General features: G+C 46.3%; 1 non-coding gene across 1 annotated transcript; it reads left to right on the top strand.

Moving 5' to 3' along the window:
• Positions 1-565: 565 nt before the first annotated feature.
• On the top strand, positions 566-639 carry Trnai-uau (transfer RNA isoleucine (anticodon UAU)). Its single transcript has one exon. It is a non-coding gene; the product is annotated as a tRNA-Ile (tRNA).
• Positions 640-12,585: the final 11,946 nt, after the last annotated feature.

The following is a 12,585-nucleotide window of genomic DNA, read 5'->3' as shown; positions in this document are numbered from 1 at the left end:
AGCCAGAGGAGGAACAACGCGTTATTGAGTTGTTCAGTTTGTGAAGCTCTTTCTCTCAAATAAACCATCCAATTTTTTTCTGAAATTGTAATCATTTGTCTGTCGGCAAATATTCATCACATCTACTGCTTTCCCATCCCATTCAAATAATTCCTTCATGGTGCATCGTATCTTTTCTCTTGGACTGTAATCTTTTCCCCTAACTATTTAGTAGCATAAATGATAATTAATTGAAACCCTCAGCTGCCGAAAGGTGTCATTGATATACCTCGATGGGGACAGCTGAAAATGTATGCCCCGACCAGGACTCGAACCCGTGATCTCCTGCTTACATGGCAGACATTCTATCCACCTGGGCCACCCAGGACACAGATGAAAGCGCGACTGCAGGGACTTATCCCTTGCACGCTCCCGTGAGACCCACATTCCCAACTGTCCACAATCTACATACGTAATGCACCTAATAGATATTTGCCCATCCCCTCATTACTCGCGCACAAGAAGGTGACGATTCCAGTAAAAGCGTGCAAGGGATAAGTCCCTGCAGTGGCGCTATTCATCTGTGTCCTCGATGGCTCAGATGGATAGAGCGTCTGCCATATAAGCAGGAGATCCCGGGTTCGAGTCCCGGTCGGGGCACACATTTTCAGCTGTCCGCATCGAGGTATATCAACAACAGCTGTCGACAACTGAGGGTTTCAATTAATTATCATTTATTCTAGAGATGCTGCACGGTCATCAATGATACCTGCTCTTTCGAGAACAGTTATTATCTTCATATATATTTAGTAGCATGTTCTTGATTTAATTAGCTGCACGTCTCTGCACAGGAAGTGAATGAGCCCTCTGTCAGGTAAAAATGGAAATGTCGTGTGGCTAGGACCTCCCGTCGGGTAGACCGTTCGCCTGGTGCAGGTCTTTCGATTTGACGCCACTTCGGCGACCTGCGCATCGATGGGGATGAAATGATGATGATTAGGACAACACAACACCCAGTCCCTGAGCGGAGAAAATCTCCGACCCAGCCGGGAATCGAACCCGGGCCCTTAGGATTGACAGTCTGTCACGCTGACCACTTTTTTTATTATTTTTTTTTATTTATTTATTTTCAATAAAGACCACTCTGTTAAAAGGAACATATAGACCATTTCATCGCATAGTATGTGCATTACACATTGAGTGGTGAGAGAAGCGTGAGGTTCATCATCAGCTGTCAAATGTGCACACCGACTGCACCCGGCACATCCCAACTGCATGGGGGGTCGAGGAAGACTGCCTGAAGATAGTTGGCAAAGGTTTCCCGATAGTGTGACCATCTATGAACCTCATTGTGGGCTTGCTGCAAGAAATACCAAAAGTCAAGTCGCGACGTGGCAGTATCCCCATAGAGGTACGCGATCGTCCAACCTTTGATCCAGATGATCGACTGTGATTTAGTAGCCGGAAAGTAGTCACTCTCCGGATGTAAGAAGGAAGCAGGTGTAATATGTTGCGGGGTCACACGGAGGTAGCAAGCCACCATCTGTCTTCCTAGGAGCCAGACGTCCTCCACCGCGATACAAGTTAAGCGGTGATAGTCGTCATCCACTTGGTGACATTTCGGGCATAGTGGAGTGTCCACTAGTCCAATTGCATGGAGCCGTTGGTGGGTGCTGAACTTGCCACAGGCGACAGAGAACCACAGTGCCCGAACGAAGGTGGGAAAGAATTTTTGGTGCACATGTCTCCAAATCTTCGGCCAATGCAACCTGGGGTGTTTCAGTTCAATTACATTACAACTTATCCGTCGTAGCAGCCAAACATAAAAATCCTTCGCGCATGGCGGTCTCGTGCGCGGAAGCTCGTCTCTGATATAACTAAGTTCCACGATAAATGTTGAGACATGCGCAAAATGTGGCGTAATGTTGGCCACCGCCACCGGAGGTGTGAGGGACGCTGGAACCAGGAGATCCAGTAGGCGGGATGTAAGGGAATCACTCCCGCTACGCCATTGCTTATACATTGTGGCTAGAAGGAGCGCCGTCGCACGGCAGTGAACATTCGTAAGTCCGAGTCCCCCCTTGTCCGTAGGGAGAGTGAGCGTTTCGTATCGCACCTTGAGGGGCGACCCAATCATCACGAAATAGCCTAGTGCTGATTGAAGTCGACGTCCGAGCGTGAGTGGTAGGGGCAGGATCTGCGAAATATGCACCATTCGAGAAACCACATAAGTGTTCAGGTACTCGACTCGCTGCAAAGGATCAAGGCGCCGTAGGAGATGTTGTCGGACCATGGTACGTGTTGTCTGGAAAATACGTCGGTAGTTAACTGCTGCAGTATGTTTTACAGATGAGGTAAAGTCTATGCCGAGATAGCGGAATCGTTGCACATAAGGAAACGGACTGATTTCTTCCGGCGTAAGGCCCCTTCCCACCGGCATTGCCGCCGATTTGTTCATGTTCACTGCACTACCCGCCGTCACACTGTAGTCCAACAACAGTTCAAGGACCGTCTTCACCTCTTCCTCAGAACGAACGAGCAGCAGGAGGCCGTCCGCATAGGCACGACATTTGAAGGTGTAGCCCCGTAGTTCCATCCCAGAAAAAGAATTGGTGAGCCTCCCAATTAATGGTTCCAACGCTATCGCGAACAGCAGCATCGAAAGAGGGCAGCCCTGGCGAATGGATCGTCGAATTTGAATGGGCCCTGCTATACGCCCATTAACCTGTACCAAGGATTGTGCGCCCCCGTAAATCCTTCTAATGAGACCAGTAAAACGGTCTGGAAAACCCATTTGTTCCAGTACAGCATACAGATAGTTGTGGCGCACATTATCAAAAGCACTGTCAAAATCAATCGCCACCATCGCCGCTTTAAGCCGGCACTCCTCCGCCAGCGCTATCACATCACGGCATTCGCCAGTAGCTGTTTGCACATTCACCGATCCACCCGGTGTCGTCTGTTCCGGAGAGAGAACGCTACGAATTAACATACGACATCGGGACGCTAGCAACCGTGCAAAGATCTTATAGTCGGCATTAAGCAGGGTGATGGGGCGATAATGTGTGACCGTAATTCCTGGCTTCGGTTTATGTACTGGCACCAGAAGGCCTTCCATAAAAGCCGGTGGAATAGGCGCATCGGAATTTAACATCTCGTTGTACATTTCCGTGCATCGCGGTGCCATTTCATTGCGAAATTCGCGATAGAATTCAGCAGGAAGCCCATCAATGCCTGGGGACCGATTCAACGCACCTTGTGCGATCGCATCACGTACTTCCTCACAGCTAATGGCTTCCAGTAAGGTTCCCGCGGCTTCCACCGTCAGTGTACGGGAGACGGACGTGGCTATACGGTCGAGGTCATCGAAAGAGGCTGCTTCTTCCCGATAGATGTGTTGGTAATGGTCGACGAATGCAGAGACAATGTCCGCTTGACGCGTTACTCTTCGGTCTTCGCGGGTGATTAACTCCCGTACCAAAACGCGTCGTCGGTGCTTTCATTCATTCACGACGTGGTGCATGGAAGGAATCTCGTGCCTTATCGTATCGTGACATCTGGCGCGCACCATGGTTCCCTGAAGATGTTTCCGAGCTAAAGCCACCAGTTTAGCTTTTATCCTTTTGCGTTCGATCCAGATGTCCTGTCCCGGCGGGCCATCATCCAGGTCGCGCAGTGCTGCAAAATAAAAGTCGGTGGTACGGCGGCTCCATTCTGCCATTTCCCTGCTATATGAGATGAACGTACGGCGAAGCGCCGGTTTAGCACAAGTCAGCCACCAATCAAGCATCGTCGCATACCTTTCAACCCTTCGCTCGCACATCGCCCATGTCTCAAGGATCCGTTGACGGCATTCAGGATCACGTAGATGTTGAATGTTTAGTTTCCACGGGGCCTTACTGTTCCACACCTCTCTACGGGGAAGAAGCACCGTACAGACGTAAGCGCTGTGATCGGAAAATGCCAATGGCCAGCGTTCCGCGTCCTGGACATCATTTGCATGAGCCCGTGAGATATAAATGCGATCTAATCTGCTCGCCGAATGACTTGTCACATAGGTGTATCCCGGTGCAGCTCCATGTCGTAATTCCCACGTGTCACTAAGTACAAGGTCGTTGACAACGATTCGCAACTTCTGGCTGATGTTTGCTTGCGGCCATTGGTCTTTCTGCCTGAGAACACAGTTGAAATCTCCACCAATTATTACACATTCAGAACGTCCATGGAATAGTGGAGCAATGTCTTCTGCATAAAATCGCGCCCTTTCCCGCCGCCGATTGTTTCCCGACGGTGCATAAAGATTGATGATGCGTGTCCCAAACGTCGTGAAAGCCATTCCCCTGGCCGACGGAAGATAACACACGTTTTCCACTGGGAAGCCATCTCGCACGTAAACTGCCACCCCACTCCCATTGTGATCTCCATGAGACGAATAGGACTGGTAGCCTGCGATGTATGGGAGTGCAGCTATGTGGACTTCCTGCAGCAAAGCAATATCCACATCAGATGCCCAAACCGTTTCCTTCAATAGGTGTATTTTGGCCGGTGAACGCACGTCATTGATATTTAATGTCGCAATACGGTTCGCATGGCGTTGAATCCCACTCTGTCGAGGCGCAACAACATCTCCCTGCACCGGCGCCGGGGGCTGAGGTAGAAGACGTTCTCTCGCCCCTCTCCCTTCACCTTCAGCAATTATTAGGCCGTCTTCGTGAGTGCCGGCTGCCTCTGTATGACGTCCGGCGCCTCCTCAATATCCTCATACCACATCTTTTCAGGCTGTGATATATTCGTGTCCATAGCCACAGCATCTGCGTCTGGAGAGCCAACTGGCTGTGATTTCTCTTCAGCATCACCACGTCCCGGTGCCGTCAATGTGACAGACCGCCGTGGGTCGGATCGAACAGTTCCCAGTGCCTCATCCTGGTTCGTAGAGGCTGTTGTGTCGTCTTGGTCCACAGGCACATCGTCGTCGGGGCAAGGGGAGTCATCCCGAGGAGATGTCGTGCGACGCCGCCGTTTCCTCCTTTTCGGGGAACGCTGTTTGCGTGATCTTCCGTCCGTGTCCTCAGATTGCAGGGAATCACGGCTGCCCGACAGAAAAGCATCCGTAGGAACTGGAAGTGTTTAGAGTCCCATCGTTGAACTTGGCGGGAGTTCGGTCGAAACTAATGATGTCGTCTCAGAGTGCGTTTCAGACGGAACAGCATCAGTAGTGGCTGGAACTGCTTCTTGTACTATCGGTGTGCTTGGTGGGAGTTCGGTCTCATCTGATGTTGTCGCCGTAGATTGTATGCTCGACGGAGCAGCATGCTCTGTCATCCCGACGTCTGCTACAAGGTTTCGGAGAGTGCCATCTTGATCTTCCACCGCGGCTGTGTCCTTTCGGTCATCAGCGGACGCAGTGAGGGCTTTGGCATAAGTGATCGGTAGTACTGTCATCGCCGGCGACGGCTCCCGCACATCTGAAGGCAGTTGCGTAATCCGCCGTTGCATACAGTTCGACCTGAGGTGTCCCTCCTGGCCACATCCAGAACATGTACGTGGTTGACCATCGTAAATCACCACCGCCCGACAACCACCAATTGTCAGATAGGACGGTACATGCTTCTGAAGATCAATAGTGATCTGCCGCACTCCGTTAAGAACGGGGTATGTGGCGAATTGTGTCCAGCGTTCTGCTGTGTGACCATGTACTGTGCCGTATGGCTTAAAAGCCTCGATAACTTCGTCAGCCGGGAGCTCAAATGGCAGCTCAAAAACACGTATTGTCCGTATACCCAGACCAGCATGTTCTACAGTTACCGTGCCGACATTCCCGTCATTATGGCAAAATCGGAGACCTGCTTTTGTCGCCTGTAGAATTCTCTCACTCGCCGCGTCATTTACCATCTTAACATACACCGTGGGACTAACGATGGATAGGTGAATTCCGATAATATCGTTTGGCGGTATCTTGACGTCCTCTCGAATGAATCGTTCCACTGCTAAAGCCTTTGGTCGTTCGTAGTCTTTGCAGAAATTGAATCGTAATGTAGTTTTCCTGTACTTGTTCGCCATGATCGTTGTTACTAGCACGCGTGCAGACTAAGTCCACAAGTAAACAAACACTCGCACACGCCGCACAGGCGGAAGTATCGGACCTCCGCTTCGCACGGCCGCTAGCGCCGAACTGTTCACTCAGCTACCGGGGCGGACCCTCTGTCAGGTGATGTGGGAAGTCATTTGTGGATGCCGGCTTTGTCCCAAAGGACAGACCAACTTCTAAAGGGAGGCCGCCCAGGTCAGATTCCTCAGTGCTGCCCACCAGATAAAAATCGTGCCATATCAATTTGCGTATGGCGGCATCAGGAGGTCAAGCGCGTCTACAAGTCTTAGAATTGTGAACTCAATCCCGTGCAGCGTGGAGTAGGTTTCCAAAGAACATGATTTAGTAATAACATAGCGTATTGGATCCATACATAATAAGCATTTTTTGTGTGGGCAATGTTGAACAGCTTCTAGGAAGATTAAAAATTGCATTACAAAGTACACAGCTGTGCCATTATTTTTTGTTGAAGACAATCATTTTCGGTCCAACATTAGATCACATTTGAGTCTCAAAAGCAAATCAGCAATGCTATGACTTACCTCAGAAAACTGCCTGTATCTTTGAACGTTCTGCATCGGAGCAGACAACCTACAGCAGATGTTTCAATAATGGCTTGTTTAAGTTTCTTGGGGACAGGTAAAAGGGCTACAGAAGCATAACAGAGGTGCTGTAATTCAATTCAGAGTCTGTACATTGACTTCAAACACATGGAAAATTCCGAGGCAGCCTTCAAAATATCGGAACGTTCGCGAATCCACAAATCTGGGCTGCTATTGACACAAAGAAGCTATTCACATGGAAAAGAACACGTAACAGAATTGAATAGCATTAAGTGAAACTATGCGGACCAAAGTGGAAAGCTTAACACTTTTCGCCCTAGTTTAATTTTAATCTGATGTAGCATCGCTTGTACGCTAAATATTATCCTGAAATTGTAACAGCTTTAGAACTATCTTCGTATCTTCATATTTTTTCGTAATTGTAACTCAGTAATTGTTTTTTATTTTTCCTTCACTTATTACCCTTATGTTACATTAATTTTATTTTATTTCATTTTATTAACTGCTAACACTGTTTGCCTGAGAATTCTTTACCTTGTAAGTATTAATAGCACTGTTCTTATTATTCTTTCCTGGTTACATTACTCACTTACCTTCTTGGTTTAAACAGTTAAGGACAACAATGTAGTCAGTGTTATTTTGATAACTTTTAATTTCTTTGTTAGCTTTCTGCGTTAATCTAACAGTTATTAAACCTATTTCTCTCTGCTGGCAGCATCAACTTTGTAAATCATCTGTGTCTCTCTTCCCACCTTGAACTATCACTAACTGCTCTTCATCCTTTAATACAGAGGGTAAATTGTTTTTGCTGTTGTCACTATTCTTAGGTATATTCCTCCACAACGAATACTCTTTGCTCTCCACTCCTCATATTCACGTGGATCTCTGCGGTTTGTGCCAGGAGATAAGGAAAGTGCAACTGATCCCGAACTCCTCGCTTTCTTGCCGGCCGGTGTGGCCGAGCGGTTAAAGGCGCTACAGTCTGAAACCGCACGACCGCTACGGTCGCAGGTTCGAATCCTGCCTCGGGCATGGATGTGTGTGATGTCCTTCGGTTAGTTAGGTTTAAGTAGTTCTAAGTTCTAGGGGACTTATGACCACAGCAGTTGAGTCCCATAGTGCTCAGAGCCATTTGAACCATCCTCGCTTTCTTCAACCGCCTACCCGCCTACACATTCTTCAGTGGTTTATGCAATTCCAACTTCGGGAAATCAGTGGGAATTATTGTCAATCACTTTTCATATTGCTGGATGGAGAAAACGTGCTGACGGTTTGATTTTGTGATTTTACAGCACCTCGAAACTTTAAAGCCCGTTTTACCAGACGTGCGACTCTCCCAAGAAAGTCGTTGTCTACTGCAGCATTCCATGCGGTAGAACGTCCAACCACAAAAACGCGTTTATACGGCACGTGTCTAGCACGTCGTCTGCGTGTTTGATGTTTGTTGACAACTTCCAGCACGTGGATCGACGGCTTTAGTTCACTTCCGAGACTTTCGGGTATTTTATGTCTTTTTCTGAAGGCACTACATTTATTTGTACTTTACATAGTCACTATGACGCTGCATTTAATTGTTTTCACGCAGTTTATATGAAACTATAAGTCGCTCACATGTGTAAATGCCCTCGTTATAAAAACCGTTTAAATACTTTCAGAAGACAAGGCTCAGAAGGAAGGAAGAAGATATCGCTTTGGCTAGTATTACCGTAGCTGCGTCTTTCATCATAGAGAAAAATCGGAAGAAAGACAAGGCAAAAATAGAAGCTGCCGAGTTCGGCCATTGCTTCAAAGAAGGTCTGTTGTTCCTTACTGGTGAAGGAGTTGAGGCTGGATGATCCATTACAGTTTAAAATTTTGTGAGAATCGATGCAGCATGTTTCGACAAGCTGCCATCCCTCATTAAGCCCAATATTCGCTTGACAGACACCGTTATGAGGGAAGAATTTACCAAGCACAAAGCAAGACTTTAATTTTATATTATATTTTTTCATACTATTGTTTGTTCAACTATATTAGCTGAAAATTGTCATATTTTATTCCTTTCCACGTTAACAATTACATTGCTGTTTCTGACGACCGGCGAATCTTACAAGGGCTTGTTGTTTCTGCTTCTTATTTCAGTTTCGAGTCTGTCTAAACCGGTAATAGAAGTCTGCTGTGAAATCGGTAACTCTTTGAGGGACAAGTATTTGAAGGTACTTGTTTCTTGTATCACCGGATCAAATAAAAAATGAGAACTTTCACTTCACTTCTATTTTCTTACAGACTCCAACAACTGAAGAGGAATGACTTAGAATAGCAGTAGCTTTTGATAAACTGTGTAACCGAGATAAAGCTTCAAATAACACCGGGTGATCAAAAAGTCAGCATAAATTTGAAAACTTAATAAACCACGGAATAATGTAGATAGCTTGGGATGACATGGGGTTTTATTAGAACAAAAAAAAAAAAAACAAAGTTCACAAAATGTCCGACAGATGGCGCTGGACAGCGAAACGTCAGTAACTGCGCATGACAATCGTGTATAAAAGGAGTTGTAATGAGAGAGAGAGAGAATCAGATGCGCCAGCAGTCGCAGCATGTTGACGTTACCTGAAAAGGCGTTTTTAGTGAAGCTGTATTATCAGAATGGGGAATGTGCTAGTTCAGCGTTACGATTCTATCGCCATAGGAAGGGAATTCGAACGGGTAAAGGTCCGTTGACAAATGCAGCTGTGGCGAGAATGATTTCGAAGTTCGATGCCACGGGTTGTTTAGACGATAGAGCCCGTAGTGGCCGACCGAGCACAAGGCGTAATGCTGCTGAGACAGTTCAGGAAGAAATGGAGACTGTAGCGGGTTCGTTTATGCACGGGGAAGACAGCGCTCGTGCAGTCGCACCAGCATTCCATACACTACTGTGTGGTTGGCACTTAGGCGTTCCCTCCGATGCTATCCGTACAAAATCCATCGGCATCGTGAACTGTTACCTGGCGATTTAGTGAAGCGGAGGGCATTTGCGGTGTGGGCGTTTCAAAAGATGGCGGAAGACGACGACTGGTTGAGTAACGTGTTGTGGACTGAAGAAGCTCATTTCACGCTCCGAGGGTCTGTCAACGCCCACAACTGCAGAATTTGGGCTACCGAAAATCCTAGAACTGTCGTGGAAACTCCATTGCACGACGAGAAAGTCACGGTATGGGTTGTATTTATCGGGCCTTCTTTCTTCGAGGAAATGCGTGATTTTTGTTTTGTAACTGCTACCGTGACGGGTGAGAGGTACGCCGATATGTTACAGAATCGCATCATCCCCAGCCTGGCTGATAAACACCTGCTGGAACGTACGACGTTTATGCAGGATGGCGCTCCACCCCACATTGCTAGACGCGTTGTTTGCTGATGATCGTGTGCTCAACCGCCACTTTCGTCATGCTTGGCCTCCCACGTCCCCAGACCTCAGTCCGTGCGATTATTGGCTTTGGGGTTACCTGAAGTCGCAAGTGTATCGTGATCGACCGACATCTTTAGGGATGCTGATAGACAACATCCGACGCCAATGCCTCACCATAATCCCGGACATGCTTTACAGTGCTGTTCACAACGTTATTCCTCGACTACAGCTATTGTTGAGGAATGATGGTGGACATATTGAGCATTTCCTGTAAAGAACATCATCTTTGCTTTGTCTTACTTTGTTATGCTAATTATTGCTATTCTGATCAGATGAAGCGCCATCTGTCGGACATTTTTTGAACTTTTGTATTTTTTTTTTTAACCTCTCTATCTACATTATTCCGTGATTTATTCAGTTTTCAAATTTATACTGACTTTTTGATCACCCGGTACTTACCGAAAATTGCAGATATTACACACATTAATTTTTTTGAGGCAAACAACCTGCTCTACTACGTTTCACTGAGAGGCAGCGAGTTACACAGTTCACACAGAAATTCGTTCTGTTTGTTAGCTGTGCTCCCCACTTGATCGTCTGAGCATGCGCGAAGCACCTATATACGCGTGAGAATAGGATCTATCCAAATGCGCCTTCTAGCGATCGTACGCGTGAATCTCGTTCAATTGGCCTCGTCTACACAGTAGGCGCCGGCGGAAGTGGTGCAACATGGCTAATCTTGCAAGCTCACGCGTCCCGTGTAGAACGGACTTTACGGTCTGAAATAGAGCTGTTGACAAAGTCTAAGTATATTGATGTAATCTGCTATATCCTTTCCCCTTGATACCGATAGCAAAACGGCGATAACGAGTGCCGACATTTTTATTTTATATTATATTTTGTCAGATTATATTATGTATTATATTTTTAGTAAATATTTCACGTTGTTCTTTTGAAACTGTAGTAGAAACTAATTTGGTTACACTGTGTGAAGAAGTCTTACTACTTTTTGAGCTTTCATCACATTCGGTTTTTGTCTTTGCTGTGTGAAGCAAGTATATGTGGCACAAAAGAAAAAGTCCAATTGCACTGGGGGGAGAGGTGGGCGAGGGTGTCATTATGAATGGAATAACAAGATATCCTTCCGATGTGAAGACACAGCATACCACAAGCGTTAAAAAACATTTTTTGACACAATTAGTGTGCTATTTCATCACATCGGAATCCTTCAAAAACAGTGGCTAAAAATGATGAAAAAAAATCGAAATGTCAAGATTGGTCTTTGCGGTGGGCGGGGACGTGCGAGGAGAAATGTTGAAATAATCGCCGCTCAGCGCTACCAACATATACAGCAACGTTTACAGTCGCCACGCAATATTGAAACTACAACTGCTAAGTCGCTCGCATTTGCAGAAATGGAAAAACTGGGAAGCCGACACAATGTGTTCCGGTCAAATCCGATATGTGACGAAACCGAACAACGGACCCATCGGACACCTGTTATTGTGCCACTTACATGCAGTTACCATTGTGAGCAAAGTGGTTATCGCCAAGTGTGAACAAACGTGCATCGTTTTCAATTCTTGCTCGATGGGGGATAGGCACCCTGCTAGCTTGTTGGTGTACCTAATATCAAATAATAAATCAATACGTAAATAAACAGCTCTATAACAGGCAGTATATTTACAATGTGCAACCGATATTTTGATAGGTAGATGCGACAATAGGTTCGTTTGAGCAGTTACTAGACAGCGCCAGACAACAGGCTCTATTGCGCATGCGCAGCTACAGTGACGTAGGCACCCAGTGCTTGCTCTGCTCATACGCTTTTCGTCGCATTTCTGGTGGAATTTCGTGCGTGATGGGGCATCACGTGACCATGTGCAGCCCTGCGGCATATTGTTGAGAAGACATACAGAGTTGTACTCAGAGCAATTGTTTTATCATATCCCACCCAGATAAAGGATGCTAATAAGAAAGCAGTTCTTGGCAAAATATCATTTCAAAATTAGACTCCACAGCTCAAAGTACCATAACATTTTGCTAAGAGGTGACTTTGACAGATTCTTTTTTTTTTTTTTAATTCGTACTCTGCAATATTGTTATGTACCATTTCAAACAGATTTACATGTATACAGAACTGCAAAAAGCTAGTAGGATGGAATACAAATTTCTTGCAAAAAAGAAAAAGTTTCCTGTGTAGCTTACACCGGAATAAAAGATAATAAATTTCATGACTATTTCAAAATATGTAAAAAAATTAACAAGGTTGTCTGTGAGGAAGAGAAACTGTACAACTGACAGCTTATATTTTACTCTAGCCGGCCGGAGTGGCCGTGCGGTTGTAGGCGCTGCAGTCTGGAACCGAGCGACCGCTACGGTCGCAGGTTCAAATCCTGCCTCGGGCATGGATGTGTGTGATGTCCTTAGCTTAGTTAGGTTTAATTAGTTCTAAGTTCTAGGCGACTGATGAACTCAGAAGTTAAGTCGCATAGTGCACAAAGCCATTTGAACCATTCTACTCTGGAATAAACATGAAGCCATGTGGGGAGTTAAAACGATAAAAAACGGTATGCTGCCAGTCT

The sequence above is a fragment of the Schistocerca serialis genome, chromosome 2, assembly GCF_023864345.2.
Source record: "Schistocerca serialis cubense isolate TAMUIC-IGC-003099 chromosome 2, iqSchSeri2.2, whole genome shotgun sequence".
In the NCBI taxonomy this organism is placed as follows: Eukaryota; Metazoa; Arthropoda; class Insecta; order Orthoptera; family Acrididae; genus Schistocerca; species Schistocerca serialis.
Note: the sequence above shows the minus strand (reverse complement) of the source record. Positions and strands in the feature narration are given on the sequence as shown.